Source organism: Myotis brandtii, unplaced genomic scaffold (assembly GCF_000412655.1).
Source record: "Myotis brandtii unplaced genomic scaffold, ASM41265v1 scaffold151, whole genome shotgun sequence".
NCBI lineage: Eukaryota > Metazoa > Chordata > Mammalia > Chiroptera > Vespertilionidae > Myotis > Myotis brandtii.
The window spans coordinates 3,915,542-3,928,178 of NW_005355461.1; the positions used below are offsets into that span (position 1 = coordinate 3,915,542).

Consider the following 12,637-nt stretch of genomic DNA (forward strand, 5'->3'; position numbering starts at 1 on the left):
GAGGCGCGGTGAGACCCCCGCACCCACCCCACCCTACCCCACCCCTCCCTGGCCGAAGGTGCGATTTGTTTATTTATTTCCAGCTGGAGAAGATGTCGGAGCCGGAGCCGCGGGTTGGCTGGGAGGCGCTTTCTCTGTGGAGGCCGATCGCGGGAGGAAGGGGGCCGGAGCCGGCTCCGCGGAGGGATCTGACGCAAACGGAGCCGCAGCACAGCTCTATTCAGTGGCGCTGGCTGGCGCTGAGATGGAAGTTACTTTCTATGTAGCAGAAATAGGAAACAAATGAAGCAAAACTGCCCAAAGAGGGGAAATGCCCCGAGGATGGGTCTCACTCTCACGCACGCACTCAGACACACGCAGAGCGCACTCTCACGCTGGGCAAACTCGGGATCGCGCTCCCCGGCCCGAGTTGAATGAGAGTGTTTGGTTTCTGTCTCTTGCCATGTGCATGTGTATAAATGCTGCGGATTGGCATCTGTGTAAGTCTTGTCCTGCGTTAATTTCTGCAACCGATGCAAAGTGTAATTTATTCCAGTGCTTGATATTGCAATAAAAGGTTCGGGCTCTTTTTGTTAAAGCACTTGCGTTTGCTAGCCCGCTCTTTGCTGAAGCCACCTATTCGTGTATCTTATGTTACTGCCATTGCCTTAAGCGTACATTTAAAAAATGCTGTTATTGTTACAGGGGCAAAGCGAACTCCTGATCTGTACTTCAGATACTCTTTTCCTGATTACAAAACGGCTAGTCGTGACGGCTAATTAGGGATTTGGGATTCAAGAACCTTAAAGCTTTTTTTTTTTAAGTGTTTACCAGAAGGAATAATGTAAACATGAAAGAAAGGAAAGAAGATTGGTATTTATCCTAACTGATCTGGAGGTAGTTTAGTGACAGATCAATAACCTCCGAAGGATATTGAAACAGTATACTACACTTTAACCCGGGTGATTAGTGATTAAATAATTTAAATTATCTGTGTATCTTGTAGTTGACTTCGTCATACTAATTAATGGCTTCTAATTTGAGGTGTAAACCATTCCTGTTTACAGTTAATCACGGGAAGACTTCTTGAAAACTGACAAAAGGAGAAAAAAATTAATCTTTCGTAAATTAGTATGTAATTACCGGTTTTACAGGCTAAATCATACATCTGCGTTTTGTGATGAGGATGAGGGCCTTGTTTGTTAAAAAACGAATATGGGTGAAATTAATGGAAACAATGGAAAAAGCCATTTGTTAGAAAACAAGGACACTAAGTGATATTTATCTCCAGACGATTTAAGCACTTTTCCAAAAGACTTGAGAGTGGATTTTTGTTTGTAAGGATTGCATTTTAAAGGGAACTAGGATAGTCGTTCTTTTGTTAACATTTAACAAAAGAGTCTCCTTAAAAATTTTAGATAATAAACTGCATTTTATGAATGTGGTCTGAAAAAGGTGATTCGTGGGGGAAAGGACCCACAAGCTGTACCGTGATTTTCTGGATTGTTTCCTCAAGCCTTGTACCCGCTGAGCTCCTTCACATTCCTAGTGGGAGATACTTGCTGCAACTGCCTTGGGCTGCACTGCAAGACTGCATCTGTGTAATGCCCTATCCTATACGAAAACATCCAGAAATCATCGTACACATGCTGAAGGAGAAAAAAAGACTAGACATCCTTGGAATAATACAATGTAAAAATTGCCTTTTTTTTTAAAAAAACACCCTTAATTCAAATAAAGAAGAGTTGTCCCATTGCGTTTTAATTACCAGAGAAACTTATTTATTGAAATGGCTATCCTTCCAATATTGAAAATATTTGCATTTTTAAAGACAGTAATTCCATTCTAACTATTATAGGTAAAGTAGCTTCTTCTAGGTGATTAGGTTTGAAAAGACAGACATTTAATATGCCTTTCTGCAGTTCTGTTTATTTCTATGATTGATGCTTTCTAGTGTATCTTTTCTTTTTAAAAAGTATTATATTCTTCAAATAAGTGTAATATTTTATATTATGATGTTCTTCAAATAAACAGATTTCAAGAACTAAGGATTATAGTTAGAATCTTGTGGTTTTGAAATGTTTGTATTAGTCTGATTCTTACTAATAGATGTTGTATCCTTGTGAAGGAAAATAAACCAAATTATGACATGAAATATAAAATTACCCTGAGTAAAGTTTTCCACATATATCTTGTGACTGTTATGTAAACATTGAAAGCTAGTATGATTATCTCATGTATGTTTTCCATTTAGAAGCTACAAAAGCTTTCCCTAAGTATGCTACTATACTTAGCTCCTAATTTTTTAAAGGAAAATAGCCCTTCGAAGTTTCCTGAATATGATGTTTCTGTCATTTTTGACTAACCTTTGACAATATTTATAGTTTATTTTTCAAAGACCTAATTTCAAGATGGCTGCCTTTGAACTAATTTATAACTATCAGTCTGTTTTAAGAAAATATATATTAACTGCTAAAAATTAAAACTTCTCTTAAGCCAAATAAACTATTTGCTTTTAACAGTGGATGTTAAATTGAATTTTACTTCGTTTTTTAAATGTAATACTCCTTATAACATTTTAATTTCTTTAAACATAAAACACATTTCTGGATTCTGTTAACTATAGGGTTATTAAGTCATTTATTGTGCATGTATATACGGAAAGACTGTACATATCATATAGAAAGAAAATCTTACCTTGAAGTCCTATATTTTAGTTCCCAAGGTGATGGCACTTGCAATCCTTTTCTCAGCCTTCTCTTTTCCATATAAGGATAGTTCAGATTCCATCTATATCCCTTTCTATTTGTTTATTTTAACTTTTTCATGGACTTCAAAAATAAAGTGTTAATTTAAAAGATTTTCATGCCTTTTATATAAGAAGGCTAACAAAAATAGTAAAAGTTTGGAAAACCAATGATTCATGTTTTTATTATAGTAGTCTCTTTAGGAGAATTACAAACTTTTCTTGAGATGTGAAGTTCAAGAAAAATTTCTGTGAAATTCACCCCTTGTTTTCACTTGGCATCACATGAAACAAGATAAATATTTTACAAAAAGTTTGTCTTGATTGTGATAAGTTATTATTCTAATGAAATAATCAAATGCTGCCATTCAAGTTCTTTCTGGAACAAGATAGGATAGTATTTATAAATAAAAGGATTCCACCACACTTATGAAAGAAATTTCGCTTATCTCCACTAGCATGAAATAATACATAGCTCAAAAAACTCTGCAAAAATTTTTAAAATTATATATTAAGTCCCTTTTTTATGTTGATATTATGCTTTATTTATAGCTATAAAATGTATAAATGGAAAAGTAGAAAACACTGTTCTTCAAAAACAACCTTTTTTAATACTCATCTGTCCTGACAACAAAATACAGCTGTCAAAAGAATCTTGTGTAATACACCTCACTCCTTCTGGATTGCTCCCCAATATTGTGTGTTTCTGCTCAGATCTCTCTGACTTTCTCTCAACACACATATTCTTCTCCCTTTATAAAGCTTGAATATATATCAAATTTGCAATATGAGCAAATATACTATTTAGCTGCTACAGAAAGACTAGAGGAAGCCAAGTCATTATTTAACAATTTATATTGTCTCCACCGAGAAAGCTTTTCACTTAAATTAGAGCACAATTCCTTTTAAACTAACAAAAATTAGCTGGTTACCAACAATCAAATAATCCCTTACTTATTTAAATGTTATTAGTGATTCACCACTCAACTTTTTTTCCTCCAAATTAAATAATCCTAGGAGCTTGGAATTTTTTTTTCTAATGTAAGTTTTAGTTTGCACAAGAAAGACATATCTTCATGGACATACATGTTTTATTTTTAACATCACTTCATGATCTAACAGTACAATTACAAAGATTAATGTAGAAAAGCAATTTTAGAACATATTCCCCCAAGATTTAAAGCAACACAGTGGATGGAGTAGAAAAAGCTGTTCCAGATGGCAAGAAACTTAAAGGAGAAGTCTGTAGGCATGCTGTATCATATGAAGATGTCTGATGGATGGAGAGTGGGCTGGACTGATCAGAGAACAGTGGAAGGAGAGAGGATAGACTCCGGGAAAGGATGCAGTGTCATTGAAAGCTGCTAGTGGTAGTGTGTTAAACAAAGCATGCTATTGTCAATGTGCTTTTAAGAGGGAATTTGATGGCAAGAGTTATGTAGTAACTTGCCTTTACATGTACCCAAATTCGTAAACTAAAAACCCCAAAGAAGAAAAAAATTATTTTACTCATGGAAAGGAAAGGGGGAGGTTTATCTGACAAGTTAGTGAGGAATCTCTGCATAATAAAAACACTCAGAATCAAGGACACCAAAGTAGACACTGTTGTTGGGAAAGGAGAATGGTTGTTTAAAAGAATAAGATCTTCAGAGTGCCCACAAGTCTGACTTGAGATTCAAATATGACAGTAAGACATATATGAAAGTAAGATCCAACTCAAAATGGAAAATAAAGCCAATTTAGATTTAAACTGACTTTGTAATAAAAAATGGGCTTTCCATTTTTCCAAATTCCTATAGGAAGGCCTAATTTACTACCTTATTTTATAAATTGCCTCTATTTTTCTTCTCTTATTTAAATACTTGGCAAAGATCTTGACTTATGCCTCTCTACTTTGTTCCCTTTGATGGCTATAGTCGTGTATTTGTTGAAATAGTGGTTAGCTAACTACCCTAAAGAATGAGTTCTATTATACAGTTAAAATTTAAAATATTGTTGATAGCAAGTAGGTCTTTCAACTGAGATGTATATGTTCAAAATTTAAGAAAAGCTTATAATTTGGTTTTGATGTTATACCTACAAATTCCATTGCATTCATAATTTTCATGCTTACATTTGAATGCATAAAAATATTGGTGTGGGTGAAATGGTTATAGTGGATTTTTTAATGTTCATCAGAATTTACCAACTGATAATAATTTGTGTAAAAACTAATGTAGTCTTTAAATGGGATCTACTGGTAAGGGCATATGTGTTATTTCCTCTCAACAGTTATCAGAATAATGTAGCTGAACATTATTCTAGAACATCTTTCTTAAGAATATCAAGTAAGCTGTATTGTATTAGAAGGAAGAAATATATTGCCTTTTTGTCTTGCCATCCTCACCTCTCTGGTTTGCACATGTTACACTTTATACTTGTTTTTGTCATTCAATATTTTGATGTTTTTGTGTATGTGTCCAAATATATGTATAAGATTTCCATATTTCCCTGATATAGCAAATTTTCGGTTTTCTCAGTATCTCTACAAATTTCCAATTTCCTTCTCTTCCATCACTCAAACTTTAGTTTCCAATGGTAAACCAAATATAGGAAGTAAGATACACAATTAATTTGGACAGATCTTAAGAGCTCTAAAATATGAAGGAATCTATTCTTTGCTTCTGTTAGTTGAGACAGTCACACATTAAGATCTTCAGTATCTCTTATTGTTAGCTCTCCTGGTTATTAGGCAAAAGACTAGAGAGACAATTTACACAACGGGTGTGAAAGGAGGAAAAAACAGTTCCTTCCTCTGCTTTTCCATAGGAAAGAAATGAAGTAATAAACAGCAAGAATTTTCTATTTGTGAAGCATATGTAGGGTATCTCCAAAAAATGTATACACACATTAGTAAATGCCTATTAACATAGCATTTTTCTATTAGGATAATTACAAAGCTCATTTCCCTTTTATTCAGCCAGTTTCTTACGTGGTCTCTTCTTTTCCTTTTTATTATTAAGAGATTATTTTAATAGAAATGAATTTTTTTAATGTTAAGAAGAAAAATAAGTTCTGTCACAAGTTTTGGTGACTTGTACTACTACTGTGAAACTTTCTTTTTTCCTGGGCAAAATCATATGAGTTAAAATAAAGACCCAAAGTCGATCTTTACTCTCTGTCCCTTGTCTCCATCTGCCATTCCTACTTCTATCTTAGTCTCATTGCAGCATTCTTACTTTCTCTCTGTACATCAACTGAAGAATCATCATTTACTACACTGGCTTTCAGTTAGACACTCATGTGTACAACACTGTGTCCAATACATGGAGATACCAGTTCACCAGAGGCTGATGGTAGATATGAGAGCTAATCTGAAGCAGCTGAGACTTTCCTCTGTACCTGCAAAGCAAAGACTTCAGTGATAGCTGGCCAGTCTCCAGAGGTTATCAATTATTAAAACCTAACTTTATTTAGGAGCAATTACTCAATTTATTGAATGGACTGAAAGAGGTATGAATCAATAGCTATCCATACCTTTTAAATTTAAATATAAAGAATTTATATTCCTGAAATAGAAACAATTTTTATATATATAGTTTTTAGTACAAAGTATATATATTTTACAAATACAAGCAGGAATAAATTCCACCAAGTTATTTTTAGTAACTACAAAGTAACAAATTTTGTGAAGTAATCAAGTGTGATATAGATTAATATGAAAACATTTTTTTCAAAGTACTTTTTGGAATGAGCATATAATTTCCATATTTTAAAGAAATTTAACAACTCATTTCTAACAGATTAGTTTCAGTTTTATAACATAAACTATGAAAAGGTTTAAATCAAGAAGTTCTCTAGCCAACATTAGATCAAAAACTTACAAATCTAGAAATCAATGGTTGCATTGACTCCAAACGTTTTTTATAGTGTCCATGATTTTTCTTTTCATTTTTTTTAAGTACAAATATATCATTCTTTAAAAGTTTAGCTTTTTAAAACTAAGATATTTATGCTTCAACACACTGGAATCTAGAAATCAGCTCTCCTTATCTCAGGAGCAATTTTTTAAGCCTCAAATAAATCTGGGAAAATGTCAAACGTTTGAAAAAGTAAAGAAAACAGAAATATGACCCACCAGGTACCAGATTCCCAGCATTCATAATTATCCACATTTGGTCAATCATGTTTCACCCCCTTTTTGCTTAAATGTCTGAAAATAAAACTTAACATTACCCCTGTAAAAAAATTTGATCTGTAGTCCAGAAGCAAATTCTAACTAACTTAGCTCTGTCATTGATTGATTGATTTATCTATTTACTTCCTCATATATTAAACATTTTTCGAGCAGCTATCATATTCTAGGCACTGTATTAAGCCTTGGATATTGATTGGCTGGACAAGGACATTGGGATCCTTTCTAAAGAAGTTCTCTTAGTTCTCTTATGGTTGGAAATGCAAACTGCTAACAAAACAGATCATATCACTCAATTGCTTAAACTCATTAAATGATGCTTCATGAACTCCTGGACAATCCTTAGTATGACATGAGATCCCTTATAATCTGCCCTCCTCAACCTCTTCACACTCAACTTTACTCACTGTACCAGAAGCACTCTAAACTCCTCCTATATGGAAATAATTATCCAAATAATTATCCAAATAAGCCTTTCTTTCGTTTTCTGCATATACTGGTCGCTCTTTCTGGACTCTTCATCTCAGAATCAGACCAATTCTCATACAGTTTTCAAGTCATGACCTAATCCTCACTTCCTTGAGAAAGCCTGTATGCCTCTCCTCCCAGCAGACAGGTAGGTGTTCATCCTCTGTGTTTCCAGAACCCCTTTCGTATGTCTCAACTGTAGCACAGCTTTCAGGTATGTTACAGTTTTATATTGTTCTGATTCACTAATATTTTTCCTATAGAATGAGCTCTCCATTTTAGTTTTCTATGTCCCCGGTATATTCAACAATTCAGAATATACAACAGGCACTTAACACATTCAATTGTTTTCCTTGAAATATGTCTATTAAATAAAGAAACTATGGTCATTTCTGGAATTATATTAGTAATAGAGGCCTGGTGTATGAAATTCATGCACTGGGGGAGAGGGGGGGGGCCCTCAGCCTGGTCTGTGCCCTCTTGCAGTCCAGGACCCCTTGGAGGATGTGTGCCTGCCGGCTTAGGCCTGTTCCCCGTGGAGATCGGACCTAAGCCAGCAGGCAGACATCCCTCTTGCAGTCTGGGACCCTGTGCTCCTTACCACCCACCTGCTCGCTGCTCCTTACCGCTCGGCTCGCTGCTTCTTCCCTAGTGCTGCTGCGGAGGCGGGAGAGGCTCCCACCACCGCCGCTGAGCTCACCAGCCATGAGCCCAGCTTCTGGCTGAGTGGCACTCCCCCTGTGGGAGCACACTGATCACCAGGGGGCAGCTCCTTCATTGAGCGTCTGCCCCCTGGTGGTCAGTGCGCATCATAGTGACCAGTCGTTCTGGTTGTTCTGCTATAACAGTCCCTTAGGCTTTTATTATATAGACTAGAGGCTGATGCATGAAATTCATGCACTGAGAGGGTGTCCCTCAGCCCAGCCTGCACCCTCTCCAATCTGGACCCCTCAGGGGATGTCCAACTGCCGGTTTAGGGATCAGGCCTAAACCAGCAGTCGACATCCCTCTCACAACTGCTTGCCTGCCTGCCTGATTGCCCCTAACCACTCCCCTGCCAGCCTGATCAATGCCTAACTGCTCCCCTGCTGGCCCAATCGCCTCCAACTGCCCTCCCCTGCAGGCCTGGTCCCCCCTCAACTGCTCTCCCTTGCTGGCCTGGTTGCCCCTAACTGCCCTGCCCTGCCTGCCGGCCATCTTGTGACTACATGGGGGCAGCCATCTTGTGTGAGGGCATGATGGTCAATTTGCATATTACCTCTTTATTATATAGGATGGTTCCTAACAATGACCCCAGTTTGCCATAATTTCATATGATACTTTACTTAAAGGAAGAAAACAAAATATATGTTGTATTTAAAGAAACACCAGAATATCATGTAACATTTGGACATTAGCTCTGTCCTTTCAGAGCCTTCATTACAGAATTATTTGAATGTAAAAAGAAGGGATGTTATGGTCCCTGTATTTGTTTCTATGTGTTGGGTAGAGCTGATATAAATCTCCCAGTCTTGGCAGAGAGGTATTATGTAGTAAGTGTCCTTTTGCATATACTCACTGATTAGCCAATGAAAAGGGTAGCGGTCGTACGCCAATTACCATGTTTCTCTTTTATTAGTGTAGATGGTTCCTAACAATGACCCCAGTTTGCCATAATTTCATATGATACTTTACTTAAAGGAAGAAAACAAAATATATGTTGTATTTAAAGAAACACCAGAATATCATGTAACATTTGGACATTAGCTCTGTCCTTTCAGAGCCTTCATTACAGAATTATTTGAATGTAAAAAGAAGGGATGTTATGGTCCCTGTATTTGTTTCTATGTGTTGGGTAGAGCTGATATAAATCTCCCAGTCTTGGCAGAGAGGTATTATGTAGTAAGTGTCCTTGGCAGAGAGGTATTATGTAGTAAGTGTCCTTTTGGGTGCCCAGTTGTGCAGTCTCCCTAGTCACCTGAGCCGAATGCTCCAGGTGTGTCCTTTGTGTGGTTTGTGTGTACCCTTTTGTTGTAGTTGAGCCTTGATTGCTGTGGGCACATCAGTGGGAGGGATTGGCCCTTAGGCTGACTGGTTGTGAGGACTGGCTGTAACTACAGTGAAGGAACTGTTTTTGCAGCAGCTGACCCTCTGTCACAGGATTCACTTTAGCAGGATTCTGATGCCTGCTGACTCTTCCCTTTGGGTGTATAATTTATGGAGATGGTTGGGTGCTGTTCTGGTGTGGTCTGCAGCTGGCTGCTGGGTATATTGTTTCTGGACGCTCTTGAGAGGGGCTCTGGTACAGGCCCAGGTCAGTCGTTGCCTATACCCTATCTGGGGCCACTGTGTATGAGCTACAAAGGGATATATAGATGGTTGCCACTTGTGCTAGGCTTAGAGGTGCCTGGGAGAGGCTAAGCTGGGATCTGAGGCTGGTTCCCACTAATGCTGGGGTTTGAGCTGCTTAGTAAGAGGTTCAGGGCACACCGAGGCCAGATGCTGCTTGTTTGGTGTTTGTGAACCTTTGGGAGATATTAAGAAAGTCCACAGCAAGAGCCAAAACAGGGTGTTTGTATGGAAAAGCTACTGGAAGCAGCTTGGGTGGGTCAGCAAGTTGGTGGGGTGAGGTCTTGAGAATCATCCGGGCAGGGCCAAAGGTGTTAGCCAGGTTGATGTAGACTCTGATATGGTGCCTACCTACACTTTCAAGGAGAGGGCTCAGCAAAGGAACAAAGGCTTCTGCCAGCACCTTTGTCTGGGAGAAGCTGTCTCCTCAGCCCTCACCTTGAAGTCAGACAATTCAGTTCCTCCCTGTATGTCCCTGCTGCCTTTCAAACTACTGCCCCAGTGCTGGAGCTCAGAGCATGTGATCTGTAAGTGAGTGAGTCCATTTGTGAGCCTTTTTAGTGGAACACCTAGGATTCTAGGAGCTCTTCTCTCACTCAGTTACAATCCCTGATGGCTTTCACCGTCAGAAGTTATGGGGACTTCTCTTCCTGGCACTAGAACCCTGGGCTGGGACTCTTCAAATCTCAGGGAGAACCATTGCAGCCAAGATATCCCTTCTGATTTTTAACCACCATATGTGGGTGTGGGACCAGACAGTTCTGTGTCTCTACCCCTCCTATCAGTCTCAATGTGGCTTCTCATATTTTCTTAATTATAGGACTTCCATTTAGCTACACTTCAGATGGTCTTCAATGATGGTTGTTCTGTAGTTTAGTTGTATTTTTGATGTGGTCATGCAAGGAGGTGAGCATAGCACTTACCTACTCCATCATCTAGACCAGAATTCAAAGTCATGCTTCATGCTCTTCTTATTTTTCTTCTACCAAAACCACACTTAGATGTATGAGTAGGTATGTATATATGATAGAAGGCACATATACATATAATAGCAATGTTTTATTGGACATATAAGCAAATTTTAGTAAAGAGGAAATGAGAAATAGCAAGAAAAGAATTTAGTAAGTTTCTGAAGAACAGAAGCTAACGGTTGATGGATCCAGAGTCAACAATGGAGTCAGTCAGTTTCATATTTTAGAATGTGATGGGGCATACAAATGCACATTAAAATTTACTAATTTCAATTGATAGTAAGCTTTCATGGGGAGAAAAGGCCAAGCTAATTATATCAAGTGGCAGGATCCTAAGATGAACTACTAGAACAAACAAGGGATCTACTAGTTATTTTAGATTATTCTGCTAGACAAGGGATCTATGGTTATTTTAGATTATTCCCTATAAAACATTATCCTAAATAGCTTTTGTGCCAAAAACTAATGCAAAGTGCCACAAGGAAGAGTACTAGAAACAAAAAGCATTATCCCATGGTACTATACATTAACGTTAGAAATATTTCTCTGCTAACTTGTGAATCTTTTTATATGCTTATTTGCCATCTATATATTTTCTTTGGTGAGGTGTCTATTAAGTTCTTTGGCCCATTTTTTTAATTGGGTTGCTTATTTTCTTGTTGAGTTTTTTTTTTTTTCCTGTATTTTGGGTAAAAGTCCATTAACAGATGTGTGTTTTGTAAATATTGTCAGCCCATGGCTTGTCTTCTAATTCTCTTGACATTGTCTTTCACAGAGTAGAATTTTGTAAGCTTAATAAACTCCAGCTTATCAATTATTTCTTTTTTTAATTAACATATTTTATTTAAATGCTTTAAAATACTGTTCTTGTAACATTGGAATACACAAATAATCCTTAATGGGGATTGGAGACTTACTTTGTTTTATTTTTTTACTTTTGCTCTAACATGTTTTATTTTTTCTTTTTAAAATTATTTTTAATTACAGTTTACATTCAATATTATTTTGCATTAGTTTCAGGTATACAGCATATGGTTAGACAATCATGTGCTTTACAAAATGTTCTTCTCGATATTTCCAGTACCCACCCGGCACCATCTATGTTATTTTTTTTTGTAATGTTACATGCAATAATCACTAATATTTCAAGAAAAACAAAAACTGTGCTAACATAGTTATTTTAGTATATGATCACAAAAGTTGTAGGAAATATTAAAAATCTGCATATAACAGGATTATTTCCATTATATTCTAAAATTTTTTTCTCTGTCTCTATTTTTCTTCATCAGTTTATGTTGTTCATTATATTCCACAAATGAGTGAGATCATGTGATATTTATGTTTCTCCGACTGGCTTATTTTGCTTAGCATAATGCTCTCCAGGTCCATCCATGCTGTTGCAAATGGTAAAAGTTCCTTCTTTTTTACAGCAGCGTAGTATTCCATTGTATAGATCCGTGGTTGGCAAACCGCGGCTCACGAGCCACATGCGGCTTTTTGGCCCTTTGAGTGTGGCCACGAAGTTTCAATCGCACTGTACATGAGCACCCGCACGTGGTATTTTGTGGAAGAGCCACACTCAAGGGACCGAAGTTTGCCGACCACTGGTATAGATGTACCACCATTTTTTAATCCACTCATCTGCTGATGGGCACTTAAGCTGTTTCCAAATCTTAGCTATTGTAAATTGTGCTGCTAGATAGAACATAGGGGTGCATATATCCTTTCTGATTGGTGTTTCTGATTTTTTGGGATGTATTCCTAGAAGTGGGATTACTGGGTCAAATGGAAGTTCCATTTTTAATTTTTTGAGGAAACTCCATACTGTTGTCCACAGTGGCTGCACCAGTCTGCATTCCCACTAGCAGTGCACAAGTGTTCCTTTTTCTCTGCAACCTCACCAGCACTTGTCGTTTGTTAATTTGTTGATGATAGAGCCATTCTGACAGGTGTGAGATGGTACCTCATTGT

General features: G+C 37.3%; 1 protein-coding gene across 1 annotated transcript in view; it reads right to left on the reverse strand.

The window, feature by feature from the left end:
- Positions 1–12,637, reverse strand: part of PHIP (pleckstrin homology domain interacting protein) — a 176,059-nt gene that overhangs the window by 158,465 nt on the left and 4,957 nt on the right. The gene's annotated exons all lie outside the window — the stretch shown is intronic.